This window comes from Littorina saxatilis, linkage group LG2, assembly GCF_037325665.1.
Source record: "Littorina saxatilis isolate snail1 linkage group LG2, US_GU_Lsax_2.0, whole genome shotgun sequence".
NCBI lineage: Eukaryota > Metazoa > Mollusca > Gastropoda > Littorinimorpha > Littorinidae > Littorina > Littorina saxatilis.
This window is the reverse complement of record NC_090246.1, coordinates 63,986,448-64,001,447: the sequence shown is the minus strand read 5'-3', so window position 1 is coordinate 64,001,447 and position 15,000 is coordinate 63,986,448. Positions and strand designations below refer to the sequence as shown.

Here is a 15,000-nt window from a genome sequence, read left to right as displayed (position 1 = left end):
TCTCTGCGTGTTATTTAGAATTCTTTGTTCTTAAATGAATTTAACAATTTCTATTTTTTGAATAAGGAAGTTTATCAACCGACATGTGCATGCTGGCCATTGAACCTTTCAAATGCCATGAAGCGTCAATGGTAAATCATCGGTAGAAACAGTGTTAACGAGAACACCATGCACTGTAGTGTCCTCTGAGACTGAACTGTGTATCCTATACAGGGCCGGATCTGGGGGGGGGGGGGGGTTCCTGGGGTTCCGGACCCCCCCCCCCCCCCCCCGGCCATCCAATGTACCTCTCAGAGAGAAAGAAAAAGTGGACTTTTTAAGCTCTTCCCCCAACTCCCTCAGTTTATTTGGTCTTCTGGACCCCTGCCTTCAGTTGGAACCCCCCCCCCCCTCAAACGAACTTGGTCCGGCCCTGCTATAGAAGGGACAGTGGCTAGGAGATTTGCAAAATGAAGAGGGCATGAGGTCTTTGAACTCTGAGTATGTGTATAGACACTTTTTAACGATGTGGAACTAGTCTGTCAGCTTATTACTTTCCGCAAAATAGAAGCGTGACTGTTCTCTCTCTCTCTCTCTCTCTCGCTCGCTCTCTCTCTCTTTCTCTCTCTCTCCCTCGCTCGCTCTCTCTCTCTTTCTCTCTCTCTCTCTCTCTCTCTCTCTCTCTCTCTGTTTCTGACTACTGGGTGTCTCTACCTGTTCTTCTGTCTGTCTTACTGTCACTGTCTCTCTGTCTCTCCTTCTCTTTATCACTGTTTCGGTCTCTCTCTGCTTCTCTTTCTCTTTCTCTCTTCGTCTGTCCCTCTTTCACTGCATTTGTACCTTTTTTTCTCTGCCCCAATGCCACCTTTTCCTCTTTATCTTCATTCCCCTTCCTTTTTTATGCTCCTCTTCCTCGATACTGGTTCACCTGAGTAGTTGGTGAGTCTTAGCAATGAGCAATGTTCGTCCGTCCATCGGTGAATGAAAAACTCAATTCAACTTTGAGGTTATCTCAGATGTTTTTGAAGCAAGAGCCTTTAGACTTTGCACACTTATAGGGTTTGATCATCTCTCGACATTCCACTAGTCTGGCGGTTGACCGACGTCAATATTGGGGTCACAGCGGGGTCATGTTCGGTTCATAACAATTCAAGTTATGTTAAGGTTTCGATGATCTTCAGACATGGCAAATGAAATGTGTGATTATGAGGCTAGTGGTTGTGGTGGGAAAGGGGTAGGGGTGGGGTACGTATCTGTAGGATATTCTTCGGATTGGATGACCCAATGGATTGGTACAGGTCGCATTAGGATAAAGTCGGGGTCAATTAGAAGAAAGTCAATGTTCTCTTGAACGCTATTATATGAAGTTAGAACAGCATACGTTTATTTGTTATTCATATACAGTGGAACTCCGCTTGAAATACCTCAAACATGTCTGAGAAAAAAACAAGTCTTAAAAAATGGGAGTCTTAAATACGCGTATATTTACAGAGGTCATGAACAGACAATCTCAGAAAACAGGGTCTCCAAAGGGAGGGATTCTTTAATAGTGGTGTCTTAAAAGGGCGCTTCTGTTGTAATATATGCAACGAACAGCGGGTCAGTTAGACATTTTCATACCCTTAGTTTTTATATTTAGTCAAGTTTTGACTAAATATTTTAACATCGAGGGGGAATCGAAACGAGGGTCGTGGTGTATGTGCGTGTGTGTGTGCGTGTGTGCGTGTGTGTGTGTGTCTGTGTGTGTGTGTAGAGCGATTCAGACTAAACTACTGGACCGATCTTTATGAAATTTGACATGAGAGTTTCTGAGTATGAAATCCCCGAACGTTTTTTTCATTTTTTTGATAAATGTCTTTGATGACGTCATATCCGGCTTTTCGTGAAAGTTGAGGCGGCACTGTCACGCCCTCATTTTTCAACCAAATTGATTGAAATTTTGGTCAAGTAATCTTCGACAAAGCCCGGACTTCGGTATTGCATTTCAGCTTGGTGGCCTAAAAATTAATTAATGACTTTGGTCATTAAAAATCTGAAAATTGTAAAAAAAAATAAAAATTTATAAAACGATCCAAATTTACGTTCATCTTATTCTCCATCATTTGCTGATTCCAAAAACATATAAATATGTTATATTCGGATTAAAAACAAGCTCTGAAAATTAAATATATAAAAATTATTATCAAAATGAAATTGTCCAAATCAATTTAAAAACACTTTCATCTTATTTCTTGTCGGTTCCTGATTCCAAAAACATATAGATATGATATGTTTGGATTAAAAACACGCTCAGAAAGTTAAAACAAAGAGAGGTACAGAAAAGCGTGCTATCCTTCTTAGCGCAACTACTACCCCGCTCTTCTTGTCAATTTCACTGCCTTTGCCATGAGCGGTGGACTGACGATGCTACGAGTATACGGTCTTGCTGAAAAATGGCATTGCGTTCAGTTTCATTCTGTGAGTTCGACAGCTACTTGACTAAATATTGTATTTTCGCCTTACGCGACTTGTTTAATTTTGTTGTTGTTGTTGTTGGTCACAGCAAAGTAAATACCCCTCGCGGGTTAGGGGGAAGAATTTACCCGATGCTCCCCAGCATGTCGTAAGAGGCGACTAGCGGATTCTGTTTCTCCTTTTACCCTTGTTAAGTGTTTCTTGTATAGAATATAGTCAATGTTTGTAAAGATTTTAGTCAAGTAGTATGTAAGAAATGTTAAGTCCTTTGTACTGGAAACTTGCATTCTCCCAGTAAGGTCATATATTGTACTACGTTGCAAGCCCCTGGAGCAATTTTTGTATTAGTGCTTTTGTGAACAAAAAACAATTAACAAGTGGCTCTATCCCATCTCCCCCCCCTTTCTCCGTCGCGATATAACCTTGAACGCTTGAAAACGACGTTAAACACCAAATAAAGATTAAAAGAAAGAAAGCAAAGTAAATCAAAACAAAACAAAACAAAACAAACAAAACAACACGGCAAGAGAAAATCAAACGCTTGTTCACACATGTGATGAAACAGAGATACAAGTAATATCACGAGGTGTGATGACAAACAACGACAACTGCTTGGTCACATCTGGCGGTGAGCCTCAGCTAAAATTGCTCTGTAGCTGGATAAGCCGTTATACGGTAGCGTTGGCTTGATAAGTTTTGCAGAATAGGATGACAGCGAGCAGACGAGTTTTCAGTCTGCGTTCAGTGATTCTGCTAGCTACAGCTTGTGTGTTATGGTGATTGTGTTAAGGTAGGTTTCAACGTTTGCTTTTATTGTTGTTGTTTTTTCCCTCGTGTTTTTACCTTGGTGCTGTTTTGTGATAGATGTTCTGATGTCCGTGGGGACAAGACAACACTCAGGCAGTCACACTCGGTAACACACACATACACACACACACACACACACACACACACACACACACACACACACACACACACACACACACACACACACATCCATCATTCCTTTCTTCCAAGCCCATGCTGAATGTTTTGAACTTTAGACTCATGCTTCTTAGTTCAAAATGCTTTTATGCGTTAGAACTTGGATGTCAAAGGAATATAAACGCCATGCAAACTTTAGTCTTGTATTGTTAGACTCCTTGCCATCATGTTAGAGTCTGATTTTTTTTCTTTAGAACTTGGATATTAATTTCAAGTTCCAAACTCAGTGATGTCAAATAAATAATTATGTGTTGTTCTATGCAAGCTAATGGCCTTGTTTTTTGGAAACCCCAAGAACATGTTGACAAATAATGTAGATGGTATCAGTAATATATATATACATATGTATATATTGACAAGGTTTGTTGTTTTTGTGTTCAAGATGTCTCTGCCACAACAGAAAACAGGATGACAAAGGAAGCCGATATATTTGGTCCTTGCATTGTTAGACACCTTAGCTTATGCAAGTATCCAACTGTTTTCAGAACGTGATTGTCATTCAGGTTCACAGTATCCTTATCTGGTAATGCATGGATGACTACGCGGCAGTTCTGTTTCCCGGGTCCCGTGAGAGCTAGTCTCAGGTTCCTCACGCTCTTGAAAGCTGAAATCATGATTGCTTTCTTTTTTTAACACGGAAGTGATCGACATTTGCACATGTCCGGGTCATAAGCTGTTAACCTTTAATACCTTTTCACCTTTGTACTGGCTTCCACGTGCATGGTTTTTACATTTAGTCAAGTTTTGACTAAATGTTTTAACGTAGAGAGGGGAATCGAGACGAGGGTGTGGTGTATGTGTGTATGTGTGCGCGTGTGTGTGTGTGTGTGTGTGTGTGTGTGTGTGTGTGTGTGTGTGTGTGTGTGTGGAGCGATTTAGAGAAAACTACTAGACCGATCTTCATGAGATTTTACATGGGAGTTCCTGGGTATGATATCCCCAGACGTGTTTTTTCATTTTTTTGATAAATGTCTTTGATGACGTCATATCCGGCTTTTCGTGAAAGTTGAGGCGGCACTGTCACGCTCTCATTTTTAAACCAAATTGGTTGAAATTTTGGTCAAGTAATCTTCGATGACACCCGGACATTGGTATTGCATTTCAGCTTGGAGGCTTACAAATTAATTAATGAGTTTGCTCATTAAAGTTGTCATTAAAATCGATTTTTTCGCAAACAGATTTTAAATTGATTGCATCGTATTCTTCATCACATTCTGAATCTAAAAATATATACATATTTTATGTTTACTCTTAAAATGTGATCACAATTAACGAAAATAGATTAATTAGTCTTACGAATAAAATTTAAGAAATCGATCCAAAAAAGATTTCATCTTATTCTTTATCGTTTCCTGATTCCAAAAACATATAGATATGATAGGTTGTATTCAAAACAAGCTCAGAAAGTTAACACGAATACAGATAAGCGCACTTTCCTGCTTAGCACAATACGCTACCGCGCTATTCTGGCGTGTGCATATCAATCAATCAATCAATCAATGAGTCTTATATCGCGCATATTCCGTGGGTACAGTTCTAGGCGCTCTGCAGTGATGCCGTGTGAGATGAAATTTTATACGGCCAGTAGATTGCAGCCATTTCGGCGCATATTTACCTTTCACGGCCTATTATTCCAAGTCACACGGGTATAGGTAGACAATTATTAACTGTGCCTAAGCAATTTTGCCAAGAAAGACCCTTTTGTCAATCGTGGGATCTTTAACGTGCACACCCAATGTAGTGTACACGGGGGGAGGTTCGGACACCGAAGAGAGTCTGCACACAAAGTTGACTCTGTGAAATAAATTTCCGCCGAACCTGGGATCGAACTCACGCTGACAGCGGCCAACTGAATACAAATCCAGCGCGCTACCAACTGAGCTACATCCCCGCGCATATCACTGCGTTTTGCACGTGGGAGGTAAGTGATTTCCTTCTCGCGGGGATTGACGAAGCTGTACTGTCTTGGTGAGAAAAAAAAAATACAGTGCGTTCAGTTTCATTCCGCCGTCGCGATATAACCTTGAACGGTTGAAAACGACGTTAAACACCAAATAAAGAAAAGAAAAGAAAACAAGAAATTCCTACGAGGTAGGAAAAACACCCCCGTCAAAGGGAAATAACCTTCTCAGTTGGTGGCAGTGACTGAGTGAGAATGGTTATTTCCCTTTGACCATTAAGATGTTCCTCTATAAGTCCTTGTATAATTTTAATCCACCAATAACTCCCTAACCGTGTGTTTGACTGGTCCCAAGTTTTGTAAGGACCGTCTCAGGAATGTAATAGAACCTGTTCACCAAGTTTGGTGACGATCGGTCCGTTCATTCTTGAGATCTATATGCGAACACAAACACACAAACAAACAAACAAACAAACAAACAAACACATCGACCGAAACCTATACACACCCGGTACCCCTATACCGGGGGTGTAAAGAAAGAAAGTTTCATTCCGTGAGTTCGACAGCTTGACTAAATGTGGTAATTTCGCCTTACGCGACTTGTATATATTTAAGTCTGAGATCGTGACAGAAAGACAGAACCCTGACTGAGTCATCACATTTGAGAGTCTCTTGTTGACTATTAGAGCGCGTTTTTGGTCAGGATTCTTCTTGCTAGACGTCACGACATTTTACTGAACGCTGCACTACTGTCGTTCACAAGATCCAGGTCACAATGGTTTCACTATAAGGCATTAGCTGCAGGAGAAGACTATTTGAACCAGTAATGTACTAGAGCGATAGCTGCGAAAAGCTACCATGGAAAAACTTAATTGTAAAACCTGATAACAGCCCTAGAGCGTGCGTTAAGACTGAGCAAGTCAGACAGGACTTTGTCGTTTTATTGAAGGCAAGCGCCTTTTTGTTCGTTTTCGGATGTGATTAAAGGCACAGTAAGCCTCCCGTAAACCATCACAGAGCTCCCCGAGCGTCTACATACTCATACAGTACAAGCATACTTCCATTTGAACGCTCGCCGAACGGGAACATCCTGGCTGCTTTCTGTCGAGCGTGAGAAATGTTCAAAGAATTTATTTTCGTGGACTTGCTCCTCTACAACAATGGCGCCTCGTTTTGGTGCTGGACGGCTGTTATGAATATTCAATACCGGAAATCACGTCCGGATAGTAATCACAGATACTGTCAGGCTTTTACACACAGTACAAACACCCTTCCATTTGAACGCTCACCAAACGGGAACATCCTAGGTGCCCTACGTAAAGAGCGAGCAATTTTTAAAGAATTAATTTTGCAGATTGTCTCGAACACTTTTTGGACACATCCTGAACTCAGGTCAAAAATGAGTTACTTCCCTTCGGGTCTCATTCTATCGATGTAAACTGGCCATAGCCGTGGATCGATGATTATCAGAATGTTTTTGGACCGTGGTGCGTTTTTGCGCTAGACCTAACTTTTAAAATCAAAATAATAAATTGACAGCTTGTTACACAAACATTCTTTAATCATAAAATAATTATTTTTTCATCAAGACAAGATCAGTACAATTCGAAGTTGTGAAAGTTTGAAAAAAGAAAAGCCCGGAAGTAGGGTCACGCAAGGGTCGTTGCAGACGACGGTTTATGCATATCGCCGTTCCTCTCAACAGTCAAAAGCCATCGCTAGAGTTCTTGTGAGCCACAGCCGTTTGTTTCGTGCATAAAAACGTGCTATAGTAGATAAGCTCACATCGAGTCGCATTCAAATGACTAACTGACGACTACATTGTGAAAAAGGGAAACTGGATCACACGGGTTCACGATGGCTCAGGGGTAAGATAAACCACGCAAAAATAAATTCTTTGAAAATTGTTCGCTCTTTACGGAGGGCACCTAGGATGTTCTCAATCGGTGAGTGTTTAAATGAAAGGGTGTTTGTACTGTGTGTAAAAGCCTGACCGTATCTGTGATGGTTTGCGGGAGGCTTACTGTGCCTTTAAGGGAGACTATTTCACGCAGTAATGACTGATGGGAGAGTGGTTGCCCTTTCATGCCTGATGCTGGTGATGACACATTCTTTTGTATTTGCGACTCAAACCTTTAATGGAGCATCGCCGACATAATTCTCATGTTCACAAACTATGGATGCTATAATTTCACATGCTCGTCATGAGTTGTGACTTTATAATAGCTACTATCTTTGGCGGTTCCATTGGACACGCAGCAAGCTTAGACACGACAAACTGTAATGTTCATCACGTGAAATGTAATGATGTCTTGTCATGCGTTCGATATGCTCTCCAAAGTATCTGATATATATATACTGTACAAGGACCTCTCTTTAGCGATGATCGCGGTCGTCTCTGCACATATCCAAACTCTTAATTATCTAGTCAGAAAGTATATACACAGCCTTCTGGTGCTTCCACATGTTAAGTATCTCTCTTCTCTCTCTGACTCTCTCTGTCTGCCTGTCTCATTCTGTCTCTGTCTCTGTCTCTGTCTCTCTTTCTCGCTCTCTCTCTCTCTTTCTCTCGCTCACTCTCTTTCTCTCTCTCTCTCTCTCTCTCTCTCTCTCTCTCTCTCTCTCTCTCTCTCTCTCTCTCTCTCTCTTTCTGTCACTGCCTGTCTGTCTTTTTGTCTCTGTTTGTCTGTCTGTCTGTCTTTTTCTGTCTCTCTCTAGCTCTCTCCCTCTCTTTGATTTCTCTCGTTCTCTCTCCCTACCTCCCTTTGTTTTTTCCTTTCTCTCTCTCAAGTTGTAGACCCCCCCCCCCACTCTGTCTCTCTGTCTGTCTGTCTCTCTGTCTCTGTCTCTGTCTCTGTCTCTGTCTCTCTCTCTCTCTCTCTCTCTCTCTCTCTCTTAACAGTCTATGTAACCCTTGAACACTTCCAAACTCTATAAGGTCCGGTGTCTTTGGGTATCTATTGATTTTGCACCAGACACCGTACCGGTCGATGTTCAAGGCAGAGGCATGAAGAGAACTCGGGGGTAGAAACCTTTGAAGAGACTTTACCGGAACCCTGACGGACGAAGGATTTCCTAAGGTCGCTCTCCTCATGCTTCTGGTGACGACCGCGTACCGCTCTCTTCTAGGACTTCCTAAGTCAGTTTCCGTTTTGTGTTGAAGCGTGTGGGCTTCTGAAGGCTAAATGACATACTGGCTGGTTCTTTGCACCTGAATTCCCGCCCTTTAGCTCATTTTCTTACTGTGGCGCAGTGTGGTTGAGTTGGTTGGGTTTATGAATTCTGTTGAAGCCGAGCGAGCGACCTCAGATCAATTGATGGACGTATTGATTGGTTGACTAATTGATTGTTTGACTTCTTCATGTATGCGTGAGTGGATAGATGAGTGGATAGATTGATGAGTGGATAGATTGATGGAGGGATTTGTGAGAATTCTGGGCAATTAACTTACAGCGTTTTGAAAACAGATTCAATTCTCATATTTTTCTCCTCATAAATCAAAACCTGTATGATCCTTCAGGTGAATACAAAAAAAAAAGAGTTATATGACATCATTATACCTGACAATGTATCGATTGAAGACTGGATTTCCCTTCTTTGACCCATGTGACGTCACAGGCCGACAAAACTTAATATTTAGGCGGCCAGCCGAGACTACAAAACAGTGCATGTTTGTGTGCGTTCAATCATAACAACTTATGGGAATTATAACCAGAATCGATCGATACATAAATGTTATTTGTATTTTTGACCCAAATATGACATTTTACACATATCTCGACAGTGTTTGTTCACCTCGACCGCTAGCGCGGTCTCGGAGGAACACTGACTGTCTCGATCTGTGTAAAATGTCATATTTTGGGCAAAATACAAATAACGTATATTATTTGAAAACTGATTGCGAAATAATTGCGATATAATTGCGAAAAGGAAACACGTACGTCTTCGCCCTTACTTCGCAAAAGGCTTACTCGCAACAAACCAAATTGTCCACATACACAAATACCGAATACTGTATATGTATCGATTGACCATTGGATTTCCCTTCTTTGAGCAATGTGACGTCAGAGGCCGACACAAAATCATATTTAGGCGGCTAGCCGAGACTACAAACGAGGGCATGTTTGTGTGCGTTCAATGGTAAACAATAAAAGGAATTCCAACTAAATTCGATCGACATAAATGTTATTTGTATTTTTGGCGAAACTATGACATTTGCCACAGATCTCGACAGCCTTTGTTCACCTGTCTCGAGCTGTGTAAAATGTCTTATTTTGATCAAAAATATAAATAACGTATAATATCATAATATGTTGGATATAATCCGCTATTCATATGTCTGCAACGTTGAAAAAAAGAACCCACGAAAATACACTCTTCAAATAAAGTTAAGGATCACTTTTTTACAAGCACGCCACACAAAACAGACAAGACCGAATTCTTTCATTTTTTTTAAATTATATAATTGAACAACCAAGGAGTAATGACACACAAAGCAAAGATCGAACGCGGCAGCGACAATTTAGCTAGAGTGTGTCAAACGTGACAACCCTCGAAAATGGAATTCACAACAATGTGAATCAGTGTCAATAACGCGTGTGCCCTCCGTTGTGTGCCAGGCATTCAACACATCGTTGACGCATGGAGTGGATCAGGTTGCATATGAATGCTCTGGGAACTCCATTCCACTCCTGCTGGAGCCATTGCAGCAGTTGACCCAGATTGGCAGGAGGAGGGTGATGTTGCTGTACCCGACGACAAAGCTCGTCCCACATGTGCTCTATGGGGTTCAGGTCCGGGCTGTTGGCTGGCCACAGCATCCAGTTGACCCTGGCCTGCTGGATGAAGGTGTTTACAGCTGCAGAGCGATGGGGAGGTGCGTTGTCATCCTGAAGAATCGCACGAGGGCCGATCGCTTGGAGGGCTGGAACGACCAGGGGTTGCAGCATCTCATTCTGGTAGCGGACACCGGTCAAGTTGCCCACTACATGGTACAGAGGTGTCCTTAGACGTGTGCTGATCCCTCCCCGGACCATCACAGAGCCTCCACAAAAACGCTGTCGTTCCAGAACAGCGCCTTCTGCGAAGCGCTCTCCGCGACGCCTCCACACTCGGATGCGACCATCAGCAGGTTCCAAGCAAAAGCGGGACTCATCTGTAAACAACACCTGAGCCCACTGCTGACGTTGCCACCTCACTTGTTGAGTGCACCAGGCTCGGCGAGCTGCTCGGTGGTTAGCAGTCAGGGTTGTTCCTTGGACAAGCCAAAGTTGTGTAAGCGGTTTCGGATCGTCTGACCACTAACAACAGTGTTGGTGGTAGCTTGTAGGCGTTGCCTAATGTTGTTTGCCGTAGCCATTCTTTGTTGCATGGCCTGCCTCTGAATGAAGCGATCCTCTCTTTGTGTGGTGACTCTGGGCCGACCAGAACGTTGTCGCTCCTGCACTCTTCCAGTTGCGTGGAATCTCTGTTTTAGTCTGATGATGACAGAGGGATCCACTGCAAGCCTCTGGGCCTCTTGCCTGGCAGCAACACGGTCTTGTAGCCATCCTATTGCCCTTCCTCTATCCAAATCGCTCAGTTTTCTTCGTGGGGGCATGTTGCTACTGTGCATAATTGTGTCAGCGTGTCAACCTTTAAACACAAGCTGGTGAGCGATGTTCATAGCCAGGACCCTGTTGTAGCACGTGCATCACAACCTTTTGCCCTGGCATGCGTTCCGCAAATTTCATGGGGCTATAAAAAAACACCCTTTTTCTTCCAAAATGCAGAAGCTTTTGAGAAGTCCCACAAAGGGAAATAACTGTGCCTGCCAAACAAAATTCTAGGTCAAGACTCATTGTTCATTTGTTAATTCAAACACATTAATCTTTTAATTATTATGTCGATGTTTAATTTTTTGGCATTTTTTTATAATTAGATCCGTTTTTTCAACCGATCCTTAACTTTTTTTGAAGAGTGTACCTGGCAGTTTTACATACATTCAAAAGAAAGCAGTTTTTCAGAAAATAGACGCATCTTGAACTTCAAGATACTCAGACGTTTCAGTCCAGTGGGATTCTTTTAAATACAAAGAACGGGCACTTTGATCTGTCGTTGGCGTGAAAAAGAAATACACACACAAAATGCCAGTCTTGATTTTAATTTCGCAATTTTCCGACCTTTTCGAGCGAGAAAATGCGCGAATTAAGGAGGAAAAGAGGTGAATAAATTGCTGTCATTATGTACTACTCGGCTGAACAGAATATGTGTCATTTTGAGATAATTGGCCATAAAACGCACAGGCTCGTGGGTGTACTGTATACTTCTCTCTCGTTTATCGACGTTGGAGATGTATTTTGTTTTGGATGTCTTTTCCATTTCCGGGTTAAAAGCAGGCACTAGCTTGGCAAACCAAGTGTCGAATTCGCTTACTTTCCAATTCGGATTGGACATAGTCTAACTTGTTTCCCTTTCGCGTAAGTAATTGACACCATTTTGTTGTGTACCCCAGATCCAACGAAGCGTGTCATGAAATGCAACGAGAGAGAGAGAGAGAGAGAGAGAGAGAGAGAGAGAGAGAGAGAGAGAGAGAGAGAGAGAGATGAACTGCTGTTCACAATTTCGTTGCTTCACACACACACACACACACACACACACACACACACACACACACACACACACACACACACACACACACACACACACACACACACACACACACATAATCACACACACTCAATCACACACACACACACACACACACACACAACATTCTCTCTCTCTCTTTCTCTCTCTCTCCCTCTCTCTCTCTTTCTCTCTCTCTCTCTCTCTCTCTCTCTCTCTCTCTCTCTCTCTCTCTCTCTCTCTCTCTCTCTCTCTCTCTCTCTCTCTCTCTCTCTCTCTCTCTCTCTCTGGGTCCATACACGTTCGTAAGCAGGCTTGCTTGAGAGTGCATCTTCTGTATGCGCATTGTAATGTTCTCAATGGATTTCCCTTTAACTCCGTATTCAAACTTTGTGTCGTTTTATCCTTTTTCCCTTTTTATATTTAGTCAAGTTTTGACTAAATATTTTAACATCGAGGGGGAATCGAAACGAGGGTCGTGGTGTATGTGCGTGTGTCTGTGTGTGTGTCTGTGTGTGTGTGTGTGTAGAGCGATTCAGACTAAACTACTGGACCGATCTTTATGAAATTTGACATGAGAGTTCCTGGGTATGAAATCCCCGAACGTTTTTTTCATTTTTTTGATAAATGTCTTTGATGACGTCATATCCGGCTTTTCGTGAAAGTTGAGGCGGCACTGTCACGCCCTCATTTTTCAACCAAATTGGTTGAAATTTTGGTCAAGTAATCTTCGACGAAGCCCGGACTTCGGTATTGCATTTCAGCTTGGTGGCTTAAAAATTAATTAATGGCTTTGGTCATCAAAAATCTGAAAATTGTAAAAATAAATAAAAATTTATAAAACGATCCAAATTTACGTTTATCTTATTCTCCATCATTTGCTGATTCCAAAAACATATAAATATGTTATATTCGGATTAAAAACAAGCTCTGAAAATTAAATATATAAAAATTATTATCAAAATTAAATTGTCCAAATCAATTTAAAAACACTTTCATCTTATTCCTTGTCGGTTCCTGATTCCAAAAACATATAGATATGATATGTTTGGATTAAAAACACGCTCAGAAAGTTAAAACAAAGAGAGGTACAGAAAAGCGTGCTATCCTTCTTAGCGCAACTACTACCCTGCTCTTCTTGTCAATTTCACTGCCTTTGCCATGAGCGGTGGACTGACGATGGTACGAGTATACGGTCTTGCTGAAAAATGCCATTGCGTTCGGTTTCATTCTGTGACTTCGACAGCTACTTGACTAAATATTGTATTTTCGCCTTACGCGACTTGTTGTATGGTCTTTTAAGCAGAACAAAAAGAGTTTCTCGTCTGTGCATCGTTAGCACGAAGTATGATGTGGTTATAGTTCAATCCTTTATATTGATTTCCCTACTCTTTTTTCTCAATGCGCGCCTTCATGAGCCTTTTTGACGCATTCAACTGATTCACTCTCTCAACTCCGCTGAAGGACTTAGACACTTAACAGGTGGAGAATAACGGCCTTTGTCTGCCACTCCACAGACTGTCAGGTAGAGAGAACAATACTGTCGTCAGGGGTAAGGGTGTCACAATTTAAATTGGCATTGTTTCTTGAAGTGAATGTATTTGAACGTACGGTTTTGCGGTACGATTTGAGTGTATTAGCCTATCTAACTATTGACCAATACACTTTAAAATACGAACGGACATACAGACAAAGACGGATGAACGGATATGCACACCTTATACAGAGAAACATACACATGCAATGTAGACGTGCGCGCGCACACACACACACACACGCACGCACACACACACACGCACACACACACACACACACACAAACGCCCGCCCCTCTCCCCACCATCCTGAGACTTATACACACATATACACACACACGGGCACTAATGCATGATACAAACACAGAGAGTAGGGTATACATATATTTTACTGTTTAACTTTTAGATCGGACTACATAGACTATGAATTTTCATTTTAGTGGTCTGGGAATTCAGAAGAGATTCAACAGTGCGCGCAAAGTGCTCTCAAAAAGTCAAACCTTTCTGCAGCATGTTTTTGTTGTTGTTTAATCTAGTTTTTGGTTGTGTTTTTGTTTGTTTGACATCGCTGAGACTGTACAATGTGGATCGTTAACCCATCCGTGAAATGTTCACGCGAGTAATCGTGATTACAACAAACAAACAAACAAACAAGATTTAGAACAGGATATCTCTTTCACTCGTCAGAAATCATGCATGACTGATGTCGAAGCCAAACTGATCACTTTACTTGGTGTGTGTGTGTGTGCGTGTGTGTGTGTGTGTGTGTGTGCGTGCGCGCGCGCGTGTGTGTGTGTGTGTGTGTGTGTGTGTGTGTGTGTGTGTGTGTGTGTGTGTGTGTGAGTTCGTGCATAAGTGAGTGAGTGCGAACGTGTACGTGCGTCTGCGTGTGTGTTCCCGCTTCTTTCTTGTGAATTATAAAGCTTTCATCTTGTGTTGTCCCAGTAACTTAAACTCTTGGTTTTTCCAATAATAATATTATATCTGAGACAGAATGCTTTTTCGCTTATTTCTACTTCTATTCACACTTATCTCCCTTGTGAGTTTCCACCCTTTTGCAGAGATGTTTACGAGTGCCAAGGGGAGTTTGCGTCTGCTAAAAGAAATGAGTTTGTCGTGTGAAATGAAAACAACCGTTGACTCGCTGAGGCGGAGCATTTTCTTGCTTTTAAAAATAGGGCAGTTTTGTTTTTGTTTTGAAAAAAGAGATCGGGAAAGGTTAAAATCTGAATTGAAGATAACCGCAGTGGGCTATACGCCATTAAGGTCAAGAATTAGGATTTGGGATTAGCATTTGACATCGAGAGTTTCCAGTTTGAAACCATGCCCTCATTTGCAAAACCACACACATACACACACACACAGGCACACACACACACACACACACACACACTACCTCCAACTCGACCCACATGTGTGTTGTAAACACACGGAACTAGACGTAACCTCGCGCTAAAACTGGTTCCTCCAGACTCCTTAGTCGTAACGTCAGACACATGGGCACACAGATTGTTTTCCCATCCTAAAGACAGACTTTCGAGTC

The 15,000-nt window shown here is 42.0% G+C and overlaps 1 protein-coding gene across 2 annotated transcripts in view; it reads left to right on the top strand.

Annotated features, from left to right (window-relative positions):
* LOC138959522 (ras-related protein Rap-2a-like) overlaps positions 1–15,000 on the top strand; it is a 97,538-nt gene that overhangs the window by 66,370 nt on the left and 16,168 nt on the right. The window contains exon 1 of one of the 2 annotated variants that reach the window (XM_070331046.1): positions 3,114–3,223. The exons of the other annotated variant lie outside the window; for it this stretch is intronic. The gene's annotated coding sequence lies outside the window, so the exon portion shown is untranslated. Of the gene's footprint in view, positions 1–3,113; positions 3,224–15,000 lie in introns of those variants that run through there. 2 annotated transcript variants of the gene reach the window in all.